Genomic DNA, 16,195 nt, shown 5'->3' on the forward strand with positions numbered 1-16,195 from the left:
AGAGTAAATCTTAATGGATATCTACAAACTCTATACCCTGATACTAGAGGACACACTCATCTCAAATGCCCATGGCTTATCCACAGAAATTGATCGTATTCTGGGTCACCAAGAAAGCATCCGTCAATAACCCCAATAAGGGAAAATAGTATAAACAATCCCTTCTGATCACGCTGCAGCAAAACTAGAGTTTAACTAACAAAAAACAAGTCACAAAAGCCCCTTCCACATGGGTAGTAAAAATCCTCCTATTCACTCCTGGGTAAAAGGGAAAATTGAAACTGAAGTTACAAAAACAACAACCACCACCACCACCACCTCATTGACAGTGGTTTCCAATTCTAGTCATACCTCACTCCTTTTGTCTCTACAAATTACAACTAAAATCCCTGTACAAAAGCCATAAAAGAACCATGAGAAGACTCTGAAAGGGGAAAAAAGGAGGAAGAATGGACAAAACCTCAGGACTGGAGGTTCAACGTAATGTTAAATTTTCCGGGTTTTTATCCTCCTATACATCCCAGCTTAAGTTTCTTTTTTTTTTTTTTTTAATTTTTTTTTTAAAGATTTATTTATTTATTCCGAGAGAGAGAGAGGCAGAGACACAGACAGAGGAGAAGCAGGCTCCATGCAGGAAGCCTGACGTGGGACTCCATCCCGGGTCTCCAGGATCATGCCCTACCTAGGCTGCAGGCGGCGCTAAACCGCTGCGCCACCGGGGCTGCCCCTAAGTTTCTATTTTTTTTTTAATAATAAATTTATTTTTTAGGGATCCCTGGGTGGCGCAGCGGTTTGGCGCCTGCCTTTGGCCCAGGGCGCGATCCTGGAGACCCGGGATCGAATCCCACGTCGGGCTCCCGGTGCATGGAGCCTGCTTCTCCCTCTGCCTGTGTCTCTGCCCCCGCCCCCCTCTCTCTATCATAAATAAATAAAAATTAAAAAATAATAATAATAATAAATTTATTTTTTATTGGTGTTCAATTTGCCAACATACAGAATAACACCCAGTGCTCATCCTGTCAAGTGCCACCCTTCAGTGCCCGTCACCCATTCACCCTCACCCCCCGCCCTCCTCCCCTTCCACCACCCCTAGTTCGTTTCCCAGAGTTAGGAGTCTTTATGTTCTGTCTCCCTTTCTGATATTTCCTACCCATTTCTTCTCCCTTTTTTACTCTAGAACTCTTAACACAGGTAGGAAAAAAATCTTTAAGCAAAGCCTGTTCTCTCTAGCCAGAGGTCTAGGAAGAAGGTAGCCCTAAAGGACCTGGCCTTTAAATTCTATCCACCTAAATAGACAAATGTCATGAGAGAAGCAGCACCTCTAACCACCCTCCCAACATTGGTGTTGTTGCTGCAGAGACAGAGGGGTGAAACCATGGCGAATATCCCCACCCTATACCAGCAGTGTGACATGCCTGTCCACTCACTGGTGGTGGCTGCAGACACAGATAATAAAATCCTACTCCTTCCCACTTGCACTGAGAACACAGTCTGTGAGGTAGGATCTTGTCAACTATCATCACCCTGAAGGAAGTAAAATGAAGATTATAATAACCATCAAACAAACAGCCCCCCCCCCCCAACACACACACACACAACTAGAGAGTTTGAGGAGGATCACAAAGAGGCAGGACATGGAGAAAAGCATTCTTCATATTTGTATATGAAGTCCCAGGCACACCCTTGTTCCACTCATCTGTAAAACTGAACAGAATCAATAAAGTGAATACTCTGAGAAGCAAATTATGGTGCAGTTCCACACAGGCCTCTGGATAATGCAACAGCGGGGCAGACCAAAATAGCACTGCAAAGAGTTTTACAACTAAATTGACATTAAAACCACAGCCCACCAAAGTGGCCTACAATATACTCTGTGATCATAAATGTATTAAAACCTACAAAAACAGATTTAAATGGAACCAGAGTCTCATTACATAATACTCAAAATGTTTAGGTCTCAATAAAAAATTAGTCATCATACCAAAAACCAGAAAAATCTCAATTCACATGACAAAAGATGATCAATAGATTTCAGTATCAAATGATACAAGTGTAAGAATTACTAATAAGGATTTTATACCAGCTATTAGAAAATGCTACAACTAGCAATCTCCAATACTTTTGTAAGAAATAGAAAATAAGTAAATATACAGGTAGATACAGATACATTGGAAAATCTAGATGAACTGGATAATTTCCTAAAGAAATACAGATTACTAAAATTCAGTTTGAGCTGAGAAGCTTAAACAGACTGATTTCCATTGGAGAAATAACATTATTAAGGACCTACTCCACAAAAATCATCAGGTGCAGATGGTTTAACAGCAGAATTCTACCAACTTCCAAAGGCCAGATAGTCCTAGGACTCATTATTCTAGAACACTGAAAAGAAAGGAAACTTCCCAATTCCTTCAATGAAGGAACACTGACTGATATCTAAAACAGATGAGGACAGTAGGGTAGAGAGGAGACATACATCACTCATGAATACAAATGCAAAAATACTAAGCAAAATATTAACAAATAGAATCCAATACCACATTAAGAAAACAAAACATCAGTACATTGTGGGATTTATTACAGAGGAAAGGTTAATTCAATATTAGGAAATTTACTACTATAATACACCATATTAATAAATCTAAGGAAAAAATATCATGATTATCTCGACATATGATGAAAAAACCACTGACAAAACTCAATACCCATTTGTGATTAAAAAAAAAAAACAAAAAAAGCAAAAAAACGGTTAAAGCTCAAGAAAAAAGATGTCCACTCTCTCTCTGCTACTATGCGTCACTGCACTGAAGGTATTAGCAAATTCACTTAGACAAGAGAACTCAATCAGACGAATAAGAGTAGACCGAAAAAAAAAAATCCTGTATTTTTAGATATTGTAGTAGTATATCTGGAAAGCCACAGATAATCAGTGACAAAAGCAAATCAAACAAAAGAAATTCAATGAAGTAGCAGGCATTAAAGAAGCACAGAGAGTCAAAAGAAAGTCTACGGTTGCACCCAAATACCTGTGGAAAATTAGAATACAATAAAGGTAACATCCCATATCAATGGAATAAAGATCAATATTTAGATAAACAATCCTAGGAAAAGTGGGTAGTCATTTAGAAAAAATAAAATCAGATCCATATCTCACCCTGCACAAAGGAATAAACTCCAATGGATTAGAGACCTAAATAAAAGAAACTGAATCATGGAAGTACTAAGGAAAACCATTGGTCAATTTCTCTCTAACTTCTGTGAAGAAAAAGGCTTTCTAACAATGACTCAAAATCCTGAGACAATAAAAGAAAATATTAATAAAGTCGACTAAAAAATAAAAATAAAAATTAATGCATGTCCGGAAATACTGAAAAACAAGTCAAGCTATAGAAAAACTGACAACATACATCGCAGATCAAAGGCCAACTTCTAATACGTAAAGAACTCTTAAATGTGAAGGGCAAAGGACCAAAAACTTGGTAGAAAAATGTAGAAAAGACATGAACAATTTATTTTTTTCAGACAATATGCACATAGAAAAAAATGTTATTTTTTTAATAGACTATTTTTTAGAGCAGTTTTGGCTTTACAGCAAAACTGAGTGGAAGGTTGAGATTCCCCACATGTGCCCTGCCTCCATTCGGATCTAGTCTCCCACGGAATCAACATCTGCCACCTGAGTGGTACATTTGTTACAACTGATGAATCTACAATGACACATCATTATCACCCAATGTTTATAGTGTAGATTAGAGTTCACTCTTGCTGTTTTATGTTCTATGGGTTTGGACGAACGTCTGATGACATGTAGCCACCATTACATAGAATTACGCAGAGTAGTTTCACCGCCCTAAAAAATCCCCTGTGCTCTGCCTACTCATCCCTCCTCTCCTCTCCACTCCTTTTAAAAATTTTTATGCAATTAAAAATATGTGATTTTTTTCTACTGCTCTTATGTTTAGAAACTCGCTCTTTGCTCTGAGATCCAATACCTAACTACTCGTGTCTCCTGCTAATTTGTTTCCTTCTATCATTCGTTTTTATAAAATGAAGATCTACATATTTAATAATAATAACCAATTATCCTATTATTAGTATCTCTTTAATCTCTCTTGCCTATGTGGTTCTCATCCAGCACAAGCTAATTTCAAGTATGTAACAGTCTATTTCTGAGTTCAATTCCATGTCATTTGTTTGTTTATTTTTTGTCAATTAAAACTGTTTAACAAAAGTGTATTTCAGTATTTGTTAAGGCAAGTTCTTCAAATCGCTCTTCACTTTCAAAAAATTCTTGACCATTTTCATTCACTTGAATTTTCTACAGAATTTTAGAATTATTTTCCAAGAAAAACACCCCACGACAGAGTACAGTGAAACTAATTTCTCTAATTTTAAAAATATGAGTTGCATGTCCCATAAGGAGAAAAGCCGTGGGATCCCTGGGTGGCTCAGCGGTTTAGTGCCTGTCTTTGGCCCAGGGCATGATCCTGGAGTCCCGGGATCGAATCCCACATCAGGCTCACTGCATGGAGCCTGCTTCTTCCTCTGTGAGAGTGTCTTTGTCTCTCTCTCTCCCTCTCTGTGTCTCTCATGAATAAATAAAATCTTCCAAAAAAAAAGGACAATAGCCTTGGTTCTTGGATACAGCCACTCCTGGAAGACTAGTATAAGAGTTCCTCAGGACACTTCCATCAGCAGCTCGGGAGAAGCAGAAAAAGAGCATACATCCGATGTAGAAAGAGGTGGGGACAGTCAGAACTCCAAACAAGCAGAGACCTGACTTCCTTCAAAGGCCAAATTATTCAATCACTCCATATTTATTTGAATATGAATCAGACAGATAACAAATGTGGCTTTGTGAAAGCTCCAAACTCAGTGTCATTGGGGTACAAGCTACAGAAGAATAGAGGCAGCATCTCCTTAGATGAACTAACCAAATCTGCCTTCACATTACTCTACTTCAGACATTGGGACCAAGGCTGTAGGTCATTGAGAAAAATTCATCCAAATGTATCAGATCATCCATCACTCATCAGAGTCCATGTCTTGGGAGAATTTTCTTTTACCCTGTAGGTTGGTTAAGTTTCACTCTTGGGCTTGCCTTCAATTCAGTTCATACCACGTAAATGGCATGCAGTTTCTGTTTTCATAACTTGGGAAATACTACACAACTGTAATCGTATTGTCATGCAATTCTTTATAGTGACCTATTTAGAAACACAGGTCAAACTTGTTCATTACTGGGTTCCTTGACCTGGAATATGTTCCCAAGTCATGGAATTCTCAAAGCGTGGCATGGTGAAATGACAGAATTTAAGTCACCAAAAATTAGTCCTTCATTTAGTAAAATAATTTAGTGCATGTTCAAAGAACATGGTCTTTAACAAAGGAAAACAGTGTGCTCTGCCCAATGGCCACCGATTTCTCCTCATGAACTCAAATCAAAGGCATCACTACAACCTGCAACTCACCTACATTATGATTCTTTAACCCCAAATCTCTTTCTCTGATTCTCTTTTAAAATGTGCTCTACATAAATGCTTTATATTCCCATAACACCTTAAAATTTGGACAAGTAATCATCCTTTATGTCAAGTATCTGATGATTTTGAACATTACCAAATTTAGTTCTGCTTGTGACTTCCCCAGGATTATTTTAAAATACAATAAGTCTTTTTTAGATCTACTCATAAATTTAAAGTGAACTGTTTATCAATTTTTAAAGCAGTAAAAATTAGACCACCTCAAACATAAAATAATTTCAGGTTGAAAATTTTTAAATATTTAATAACATAACAGAAAGCCTGTAGTTCTGTTTATTCTAGTGACCAGATTACTTTCTGGAAGCTATCTTAGTTGTTTCTACTTGTTAGCATATTATTTATGCTTATTCAAATAAAATAAGCACTAGGAGAGTTTGAAGCACAAAGTTGCAAGGAGAAGACAAAGATTTCAACAACTCCCTATAGCAGTTCAGAAAAATTGCATCAACATTTTGATAATAAAAAGCAGAGATTTGTGTGACATTCATTAGGATGATCAGTCCCCTTCTAGAGCTGGATTTTCATCCATTCTTCAGCTCCTTTCCATAATTACAAAGTGAGTCTGTGACTAACCAACCATATCCCCAAAGTTGTAGCTGGACCTCAATAGTTGGGCCCCCTCCCCTTTTTTTCTGATGGAATCTAAAAATAAGGATATGACCCAACTTCAAACAAATATCATCAACTTCTTAATTCACAATTATCTTCTGATATTATAGGCATGAGAGTCATTCAATATTTATTTTTAAATGTTCTGTTATTATATTAATATATAATATAATCTTGTCTTATGATCAAATATGTGATGATTGAGAAATGAAATTAATATAGAACGTGCCACTGAATGTAGTGAAATATGTCATCATATTACATGACTCTTCTCTTCCTAAATATTCATACATGGAGAGGCAAAGATTAGTAACATCCTTACTTTACATATCCATTTTAAAAAGTAATAGTGTTCATAGCACTTGGTTGTAAAGAGAAGAGATGCTCAACACAGAACAAATGAGTGTCAAGTGTATCAACAAAACTCAGGCCTCTAAATCTACACTTTTCCCTGCTCCACAGCCATCTTCTTCAGAGGTGGGTAGAAGCCTAGTGGGGCCTATACAACACCCTCAGTATCCTTGGCTGGCTCCTTCTATTTGCTTTGTGCTCTAAATTCTGGTCCCTCTTTTCCCACTCTCTCCAGAAGATCTCGCCCACTCCCATTATTTCCATGGTCACCCACCACTGGGGACTCCCAAAGTTGCATCTCCAGATGAAAGAGCACCTTTAATTCCTATATTCCAATGTCTACTAGACATCACACAAGCATCTCAAACCTCTCACCTACAAATCTGCCCTTATGATCTTTTTCCAAACCTGTTCTTCCTTTCCAACCTTCCCATCTCAATAAATGGAAGCTCTCTCAGCCTAGTAGTTCACTACAAAATTTTGAGGGTAATCTTTGATTTCTCCATCTCCCTCATACTTATGCAATCCATTCCCAAGTGCTACTGCTTCCTCCTCCAAAATATATCTCAGGTCTGTCTGCTTCTCAATATTTCTTCATGGACTACCTTCATGCAAATCACCATCATTTCTCATCTGAACTCTGGCAATATAGTTCCTTACTGCCTTCACCTCTCCAATATGATCTCTAACATCATGCAGGACAACTGTCTTCAGACATAAGGTGGATCATGTTGCTTCCCTGCTGAAGAGCCCTTCAAAAACTTTCCTGTATTCTTGATCTTGCCATGATCTGGCCATGTCCACTGTCCACCTCTTCTCTAATACTCTCCTCCTCACTCCTGTAGTGGGTTGAATTGTATTCTTTCCCCCAAAAGATATACCTAATTCTTAACCCCCAGTAGAGGTGAATATGATCTTAATTGGAAATAGGATTTTTGTAGATTTGATTAAGACTCTCAAGATGAAATCATCCTGAATTACCCAGGTATGTGCTAATCCAATGACTAGTGCCCTTATAAGACAAAGGAGGGTGATATTTCAGCCACAGAGACTCAGGGGGAGATGGCATGTGGAGAGACAGGAATGATGCATCTACAAGGCAAAGAAGTCTAGAGCCACCAGAAGCTAAAATAGGCAAGCCAGGATTTTCCCTAGAGTCTTCAGAGCAAGTGTTGGCCTTGCTGACTCTGATTTCTAATTCTCATCCTCAGAACTCTAAGAGAATACATTTATATTGCTTTAATTAAGCCACAAAGTTTGTGGTGGTTTGTTACAGCAGCCCTAGGGACCCGATGCACTCCCTAAGCTCCAAAACAGTGATATTTCAATTATTTAAAAGAGTAAGCTTTTTCCTTCTCAAAGATTTCTTACTGCTCTCTATCACCACGAAGAAATATCTGGCATACATATCACCTTTCCAAAGAGGATTCCTCAAAATGTAATCTGAATCAGGCCCTCCCTCCTATACTCAGAGACCTTCCCTATAGTATTTATAAGAACTTGTGACGATGTACCTATGTATTTGTTGAATGTCTGTTTTTCCTTTACACTTTATGCTCCATGAAGGCAATGTCTGTGTCTGTTGTATCACCACAATAATCTCTATCTTAGCAGACACTAAAGATAGTCCTTCAATAAATTACAGAAATAAAAGAGGACTAAACAATCTCCTTTTGTTGGTGAGTATTCTGAGAAGTGGCTCTTCCCACATTGAGTCAGTTGAAATCCACCAACCATATTAAAGTTAAATGTTAGCTGAATACTGATAAAATGAATTCCATAGATATAGGATTAAATTAAATCAATATAATATTTGAGATGAAAATGCCATTACAAGGGAAAGGACTTCATCTTCAATATTTGATCTGCTGGAAAACAAGCCGAATTGCCTGCATGCACCAACCACCAGGTGTACTGGCTGAGACAGCCAACATACACAATTCAAAACCATGCCAATGAAAACCATGCAAATCGGATCCTTGGCACATGCAGCTTTTCATGAATGTGCCTGAAGCTAGGATCCTTAATATATACAATTGTGTCCCATTTCCTTTCAGCCCATAAATGTGTCTAGGAGGCCACTGTGTCTCCTGCTACTTGATACACATACCAATGCACATAACAATCTATAAGTCAGATTCAGGAATGGTGTAGTATCTTGGGCAGGTATGATGTGAAACCAAATACAAAGACTGTACCACCAGAGATAAGAGAAAAACCTCACAATCTTGTTTCAGGAGGAAATTCCAGGGACATTTCCACATTGTACACAAAACCAAAGAATATTAATGATAATATAACTTATTTTAATAGGGTTGCCCATTCAAGTCCTTCATCTAGTGGCTTTTTTTCCCCTTCCAGTCAGTAGTTCATTCATCTATTCATTCATGTGACAAATTTGCATCAACAACCTACTAGATGCTGGGCCTTATGGCATACAGTGGGAATACTGTGGTAGGTTAATTTTTTAAAAATCCTGTCTTCGCCTTCAATGAGCCCAAAGTTTGGGAAGGAGAATCTTTATGAGCAATTATAAGGCACCACGAAAAGTGCCACATGGGAGTACTGTCTGAACAACCAGGAAAGTTCATTGAGAACTAGAGGGAGCAGAGAAACTTAGCAGAGATAAACTGGAACTGATCAGGTCGGGGGGTGGGGAGGGGGGGCGTGCAGAAAGGAAGCCAGAGACACACCCACGAGGGTTCAGGGACAACAGAGAATATGGCAGGCCCTCGAGGCACCCATGGAGCTAGCGGTCAAAGGCAGAAAGAAAATGGACCTGGGGTGGCAGGCATGGGGGGAGAAGGAAGAGAAAAGCTAGGGAATGAAATAAAAAGGAAATCAAGATTTTAAAATCATCCAGCTGTGAAAGGAAAAAGATGATACAGAGGTCTTTGTGTCGTGTTTCTGTGAGAAGGAAAATATCATATTGTTTCCCAGGCATCAATTTTAGTAGGCAAGAGTCAGTAATGTTCATACACCCTAGAACATTGCTTTTCAACCTGCCGATTACAATCCACTGTGGGAGATGAAATATATTTAGGGGATAGACATCAGCATTAAAAAAAAAAAAAAAAGAAGAAGAAGGGTGCCTGGGTAGCTCAGTCAGTTAAACACTCGACTCTTGATTATGGCTCAGGTCATGATTTCAGGGTCCTGGGACAGGCTCAGCAAGGAGTCTGCTTGAGATTCTCTTTCTCTCTCTCCCTCAGCTCCTCCCTGCCTTCCTCTCTTTCCCTCCTCTCTCTCTCAAAATAAATAAAATCTTTTTAAAAATGAAAGGCAGTAGTATACGATACGATGGAGTAGGATAGGACACATGAGAACAGACAAATAGAATAAAATAGATCACAGAGCACTGCTCACAATAAGAGCAAGAATTATTTTGTGTGTGCACACATGCATGTGATCAGTAACCATTGCTTGATAGCCACTGACCGAGAAGTGGGTCCACACTCAGTGATGACTCTAATCAAGTCTTGACATCCCTTAGAGAGCTTTCTTAAATATTTAGGGCTTAATACTAAAACTCTTGGACCCTAGCCACAATGCAAAGTTCTTGCTCTTTGCTGTTGAGTGAATTCGCACACTGTGAGGTGGCCTTTGAAGAAGAGCTGGGCTTGGTGCCAAAGCGGAGAGTGGGAGCCTCACAGTGGCTGTTCATCTTGATGAGAGGGTAAGGTGCTAGAAGGGAGTGGGCCTATCACACCCAGGCACCTGGATTTCCATGAGAGTCTTCTCTATGTCACATATACCAAAAATCCAGATGATATGAGTATCTATCTGTTCATGAAAAGGGGCCCAGGCCATAAAGAAGTATTTCCCTGTAACTGCCCCTAAAACACCTCTCCACAGTGAACCACAATCTCTCCAGTAGCCAGATGCAGAGCATTTGAGACCAGAGGATAATGGCCAAGTCCTTGTTATTTAGAGCCAGTTTCTAAACACTGGTTATATTTCTGAGTGCTTCAGTGAAGCAGGTAGCATCTTTAAGAAAGGAGCTCATGAGTTTTTTGCTTCCCTTTATATTAACTAATCTCTTCTAGACAGTAAAAATGTGTTCACTATACAATTTGAGCCCCATGTGCCACTTTTCACCAGCCAGGAAATGCACAAATATCAGAGGAAAAAGAACTAATCTCTGTGGATGGTGTCTGGCTCTGGGCGTGGCCAGGCAGTAAGGACCATTCCTAGGCCTGATACTATTAAATTTTCCAGGGATCTTTATCTGTGAACATTTTAAAGTCACACCAATCATGCCATTTGTTGCTTGCTATGTGGACCACAAAGTTAGCAATCGGAGTTGTACAAAGCGTTGTGTATGACAGGGTTGGGGCAGGTGCTATGAGAACGTGGCGGTGTGACACTGACACCAGGCTTGAAGAAGCAGTTACTAGAACATGTGGGCAACATACCCTCCTGGTAGAGCCACCTGGAGTTGAGGGATGAACAACAAACAAGAAAGGATCCTTCAGAATCTAAAACTTGCCAGAAAGGCAAGTAGCCTGTGAACTTGAAGGGAGCAATATTTGCTAAGTGTGGTGCCTAGGATTTACAATTATGTGAAGGATTAAGCATTGCACTTTAGAAGTTTGGAGACTGTTTATTTCATCAGGAACTCCTGGGAGCAGAGGTTGGCAAAGTTCTTCTGTACGGAACGGGACCGGAGAGTAAATACTCTGGGTTTGTGCGCCATATGGCCATCTTTCACAACTCAATTTTTTGGTTGTAGCATGAAAGCAGACATAGCAAATAAGTAAACAAATGGACATGGCTGTGTTCCAATAAAACTTTATTTACAAAATCAGGTGGCGAGCCTGTTTTGGACTGAGAGTTAAAGTTTGCCAACTCCTACCCTAAAGCATTAAATGGCCCTCTGGAATCAAACATAAGACTAAGGACTTTGGCAAACCACACAATTGATTCTTAAAAGACCTCTATGCAACTTTATAACTTAACACTATTATACCAACTAAATCTATTAAAAGATAATAACAAATGAGGCCATCTTTTGATCTTCACAAGCACTGATACCACATTTTATTGTTATCCCTATTTTTCAGCTGAAAATTAATCTCAAGCTATTCAGTTACGTTTCCAAGGGCACCCATGCTGTATTAGATAGAATTTATACACAATCATTTGGCTCAATAAAAATCAGGAAATCCAAAATCTAAATTGTTGCCTTGCAGCTAATTTCCTAGATGAAAACGATGAACTTACTATGTTTCTAACTCTTAACGTTGAACAGAAACTTTCAAAATGATAATGGAGACCACTATGGGAAGAGGTAGAGAATTTGAGAAAGACTGAGTTCACTGTAATGCCAACTATAAAGAACTAAGAGTCCTTGTAAGTTTTTCCATTTCCTCACATCACACACACACACACACACACACACACACACACACTGAGTCCACTCAAGATTCTGGAAATAGAAAAATCTAAAATGTAGGAGGAAGCCACAATGCCAGGCCCAGCACCCGGAGGGAACTAATGCCTTCTAATCTCTCAGAATCTTCATCACCAGCTTCTCAAAAAAATACTGACCATGGAAGCAGGAACCTCTGTTTATCCTCCACCCAGATTTCAACTGGAAGGCAGTGGAAGCCCAGACCCACCTTGTCATATGAAATGAACATCTGCATGGCTTTCACAACCTTTAACAGGAGACCAAGTTGGGATTCTGTTAAGACTGTGATGTTGTCACTGGATCCCTCTACAGGCCCCCCAGGTGTGGCTGGGAGCACGCCACTCATAAATCGGTTCTCTGTCCCCCATGAAGAGAGATGGCCATCACCGCCAACCACTTTGCTGAAACACTTCATACACTCGCCCCGCATAATGATTTTATGGGACCTGACACACAGTAACGTTCATAATCGGAACCTTAACAGGCAGCAACATGTTGAGAAAACAGCTCTGGTCTTTACTTTGCATCCCCTGAGGCATGCTCTCATTACATAACATCTCGTGCACAGACAAGAGAATCCTCCTACTTGTACACTTCAAAGGTTCGTGCATAAATATTCATCCCAATGAATGCTGTCCCCATTTGTTTCCACCTTTGGTGATGGGTAATAAGGTATTGGTCAACCACTATAATGGCCTTTATACAGAACTGTATACTTTTTATTAGTGATGTGACAATTTTTTTAATAATAAATTTATTTTTTATTGGTGTTCAATTTGCCAACATACAGAATAACACCCAGTGCTCATCCCGTCAAGTGCCCCACTCAGTGCCCGCCACCCAGTCACCCCCATCCCCCGCCCTCCTACCCTTACACCACCCCTAGTTCGTTTCCCAGAGTTAGGAGTCTTCCATGTTCTGTCTCCCTTTCTGATATTTCCTACTCATTTTTTCTCCTTTCCCCTTTATTCCCTTTCACTATTTTTTTATATTCCCCAAATGAATGAGACCATATAATGTTTGTCCTTCTCCGACTGACTTACTTCACTCAGCATAATACCCTCCAGTTCCATCCATGTCGAAGCAAATGGTGGGTATTTGTCGTTTCTAATGGCTGAGGAATATTCCATTGTATACATAGACCACAATGTGATGTTACAATTCTTGTGTATCATCGAATAAAGATTTTGAAAATTCTTCAAAGCGACCATCTATTAAGCACCACTTGCCTCACTAACTCCCCTTCAAAATGATACTCTGGCCAGTGAATTTCATTCAGTCAACCCACAAACTCCAGTGTCTGCCATTAAAACAGGCTAATTATACACCAAGGGGACCAGTACAAAGGAACTCGGATCCTTCTCATCTTATCCCTGATTTTTGTTCCTATTCATGCCTCCTCCCACCCCAAAATTTTCTGAATTCTCAAAGGGAAAAAAAACTTTTAAAGGGGGAGAAATAAGAAGCAGTAAAGAAAAAAGTGTTTTTGATCATTTCAGAAGTAGGGAAAAAAAACCAGGAAGCCTCTAACTATGGCCTGAAATGCCACCTCAGTGCCACGCTTCAGTGTCAACACTGTGGGTGGAAGGAAGTTCCTAAGATATTATCCCTGCCTCTCCCTAGTAGTCCACGCTTTGTGATGGCTGGAGATACTTGGAAAGAGCTTTGGGGGAGAGGGCACGGCTGCAGGAGGCTTTCTGGGAGAGATGCTCAACCTCCTTCTGGCAGAAGGAGAGAAGCCAGTGAGGTCGACTGAGCTGGAGGGAAGGGCTCAGGTGCAGACAGTCACTGTCCTTGTGGCTCCAGAGGACCAGCCTTATCCCTGTCTTTGCTCCTCTGGGGAACATTCGAAGACCACAGGGCTTGTCCCTACCAAACATGATCCTGGAACTTTTATCTCTTTGCTGGTGTTCCAGGGAGCATCACTCATGGCAACATAACCCAGCTCAGGCAGGAAAACATCATTTCTTAAATTCTCAAAGAATAAAGGAGGAAATCTGGGTTTGCTTTGGAGCAAACCCAGACTCCATCTTCACTCATGAAACATGAATAAAAGAGCACATTTGCTTAGTCTGAAACTTAGGTTTAATTCCACCCCATGTAGATCTCTAAGCATTTTTCAGACAAATGGGAGACTTACTACCTCTTTTTTAAGAAAAACTTCCAGAATAGTTTTACTTCATCCCTGTTGAGGAATCAATGTTATTTTATTTATCGGGGCACCTGGGTGGCTCAGTGATTAAGCATCATGATCCCAGAGTCCTGGGATTGAGTCCCAGACTGGGCTCCCTATGGTGAGCCTGTTTCTCCCTTTGCCTATGTCTCTGCCACTCTCTGTGTCTCTCGTGAATAAATAAAATCTTTTGAAAAATGTTATTTATCAGTATAAATATAAGCATTGAAAACCCTATCAGACTTTGGATCAAAATCTTCCAGCTACAACTGTGATTAAATGCAAGGTTTCCTGCTGTTACTATTTCTGTTCTCATCACAGATGTTGGGGCCTCACAAATACAAATAGTCCTTTTCCTTCCTCTCCTCTGTCTCATGCCTTATAGGGGGCCGCATGAGATGACCACTGGCTACAGTGGCCACACTCAGTTCATCTTTACTGAGTGCAAAAGTACCAGCAGAGATGTCCAGACTATAAATTACTAAAGAAGACAAAATTTAGAGCACAGAGATATTCTAAAGCTCAGCTGTACCCAGCTTTGGATTTTTTTTTTTTTTGAAAACTTTTGATTCTGAATAAGTTTATCAAGTACTCAAAAGCACCTAACATTCCTAAAACCAACATCAAGCTCAAGTCTTATCCCATTGTTGCTGAAATTGCCAAGTATCACTGATAATAATGAAAATATCATCAATGGGGAGTGTCTAACACCTAGCAGACTTTTGGGGGGAATTTTTATCAAGTATTATTGTTTCTAGCTTTTGTTTTGGATCTGGGAGCTGATAAGCAACTAGTCATCGGGACAGGTTTAGATCATTTGCTGTTAAAAAAAAAAAGGGTAGGGGACACCTGGTTGACTCAGTGGTTGAGCTCTGCCTTCAGCTCAGGGTGTGATCTCGGAGTCCCAGGATCAAGTCCCGCATCAGGCTCCCCTCAGAAAGCCTGCTTCTCCCTCTGCGTATGCCAGCCTCTCTGTGTCTCTCATGAATAAATAAATAAAACCTTTTAAAAAAAAAGGTAGAAAAGACTGGCTGGTAAATTTCCATTCATTTATTCACACCTTTACTCAGTACTATTGTTACACCCAGGGGATGGGAAGTCCAGATGCAAGCCTTAAGTATATTCAGTGTATAAGTTATTATCCCTCAGAAGCTTGGATTTATTCAGCAGTTGGTAGGCATTTTTCACATATGGTAAAGGACAAAGCTGATTTTCTTTTATCTGATATGTTGGCCAATGTGATAGAAATTGCCATCCACTGTCATTCTAATCTTAAAATCACTCTACAACCCTGATGAGAGGAGAGAATGGATAGGGGAGTTTATGATGCCTTCAGGGAAGCACAGGAGACAGGATTTCACCAAGCAAGGCATTGTCCGACTGCCAGAAGCCCAGATGCTGGAGGTAAAGCTGTTATTTTGAAGGCAGATGAATGCTCACACAGACAGCCCTTGGGGTTGTTGATCCTTTTTAGAGTGTCTGAGAATACTCTAGAATAACCCAGCACGTATAAGAATACCACTTACCTCCTCCCACTGCAGTGCTGCCACCTGCTCTTCTGGGCTCAGGTTCTTCCTGCCTCCTCCCCTCCTGAGTCCTCACTCCTCCCACCTCATCTCTTCCAGGATCCAGGGAAAGTTCCCCAGAATTCCCACTGGCTCAACCCTTGAGGGAGAGGCTGGCGACAATCGCCGCAGTAGTGACAGCAATGCACAGAAGTCCCTCCCCTCTCCCAGGCTGCACTACAAAGAAAATCATGGAAGGGACACCCAGGAGGCACACCTGTCCAGCTCGGGAAGGCACACGGCATCCCCCTGCTCAGCAGGAAGCCTAGAGCAGTGCCTTGGCATCTGTTATTCATCCTACCATTTTATCATGAGCACGTCAACCACACCAACCCCAGAAAGAAAACATTCTAAGGACTCTCCTTCCACATTCCCATCTAAACTGTATGTGCCTGGATGTAGGGCAAGTGATCAGCTGAGAGCCAAGAGTCGGAGCCAGAAGAATAGAACATAGGGAGGGGTTAAATATGAGGGTAAGCCGGAGCCAAGAGAGGCCAAGCACCAGGTGCAAAACTTTGACAATCCTGTCCTCTGCCCAGGA

The 16,195-nt window shown here is 40.3% G+C and overlaps 1 protein-coding gene across 2 annotated transcripts in view; it reads right to left on the minus strand.

Moving 5' to 3' along the window:
• SERPINB7 (serpin family B member 7) overlaps positions 1-15,788 on the minus strand; it is a 56,656-nt gene extending 40,868 nt beyond the window's left edge. For both annotated transcript variants that reach the window (XM_077888917.1, XM_077888843.1), the window contains exon 1: positions 15,616-15,788. The gene's annotated coding sequence lies outside the window, so the exon portion shown is untranslated. The remainder of the gene's footprint in view (positions 1-15,615) is intronic.
• Positions 15,789-16,195: the final 407 nt, after the last annotated feature.

The sequence above is a fragment of the Canis aureus genome, chromosome 1 (assembly GCF_053574225.1).
Source record: "Canis aureus isolate CA01 chromosome 1, VMU_Caureus_v.1.0, whole genome shotgun sequence".
Lineage (NCBI taxonomy): Eukaryota > Metazoa > Chordata > Mammalia > Carnivora > Canidae > Canis > Canis aureus.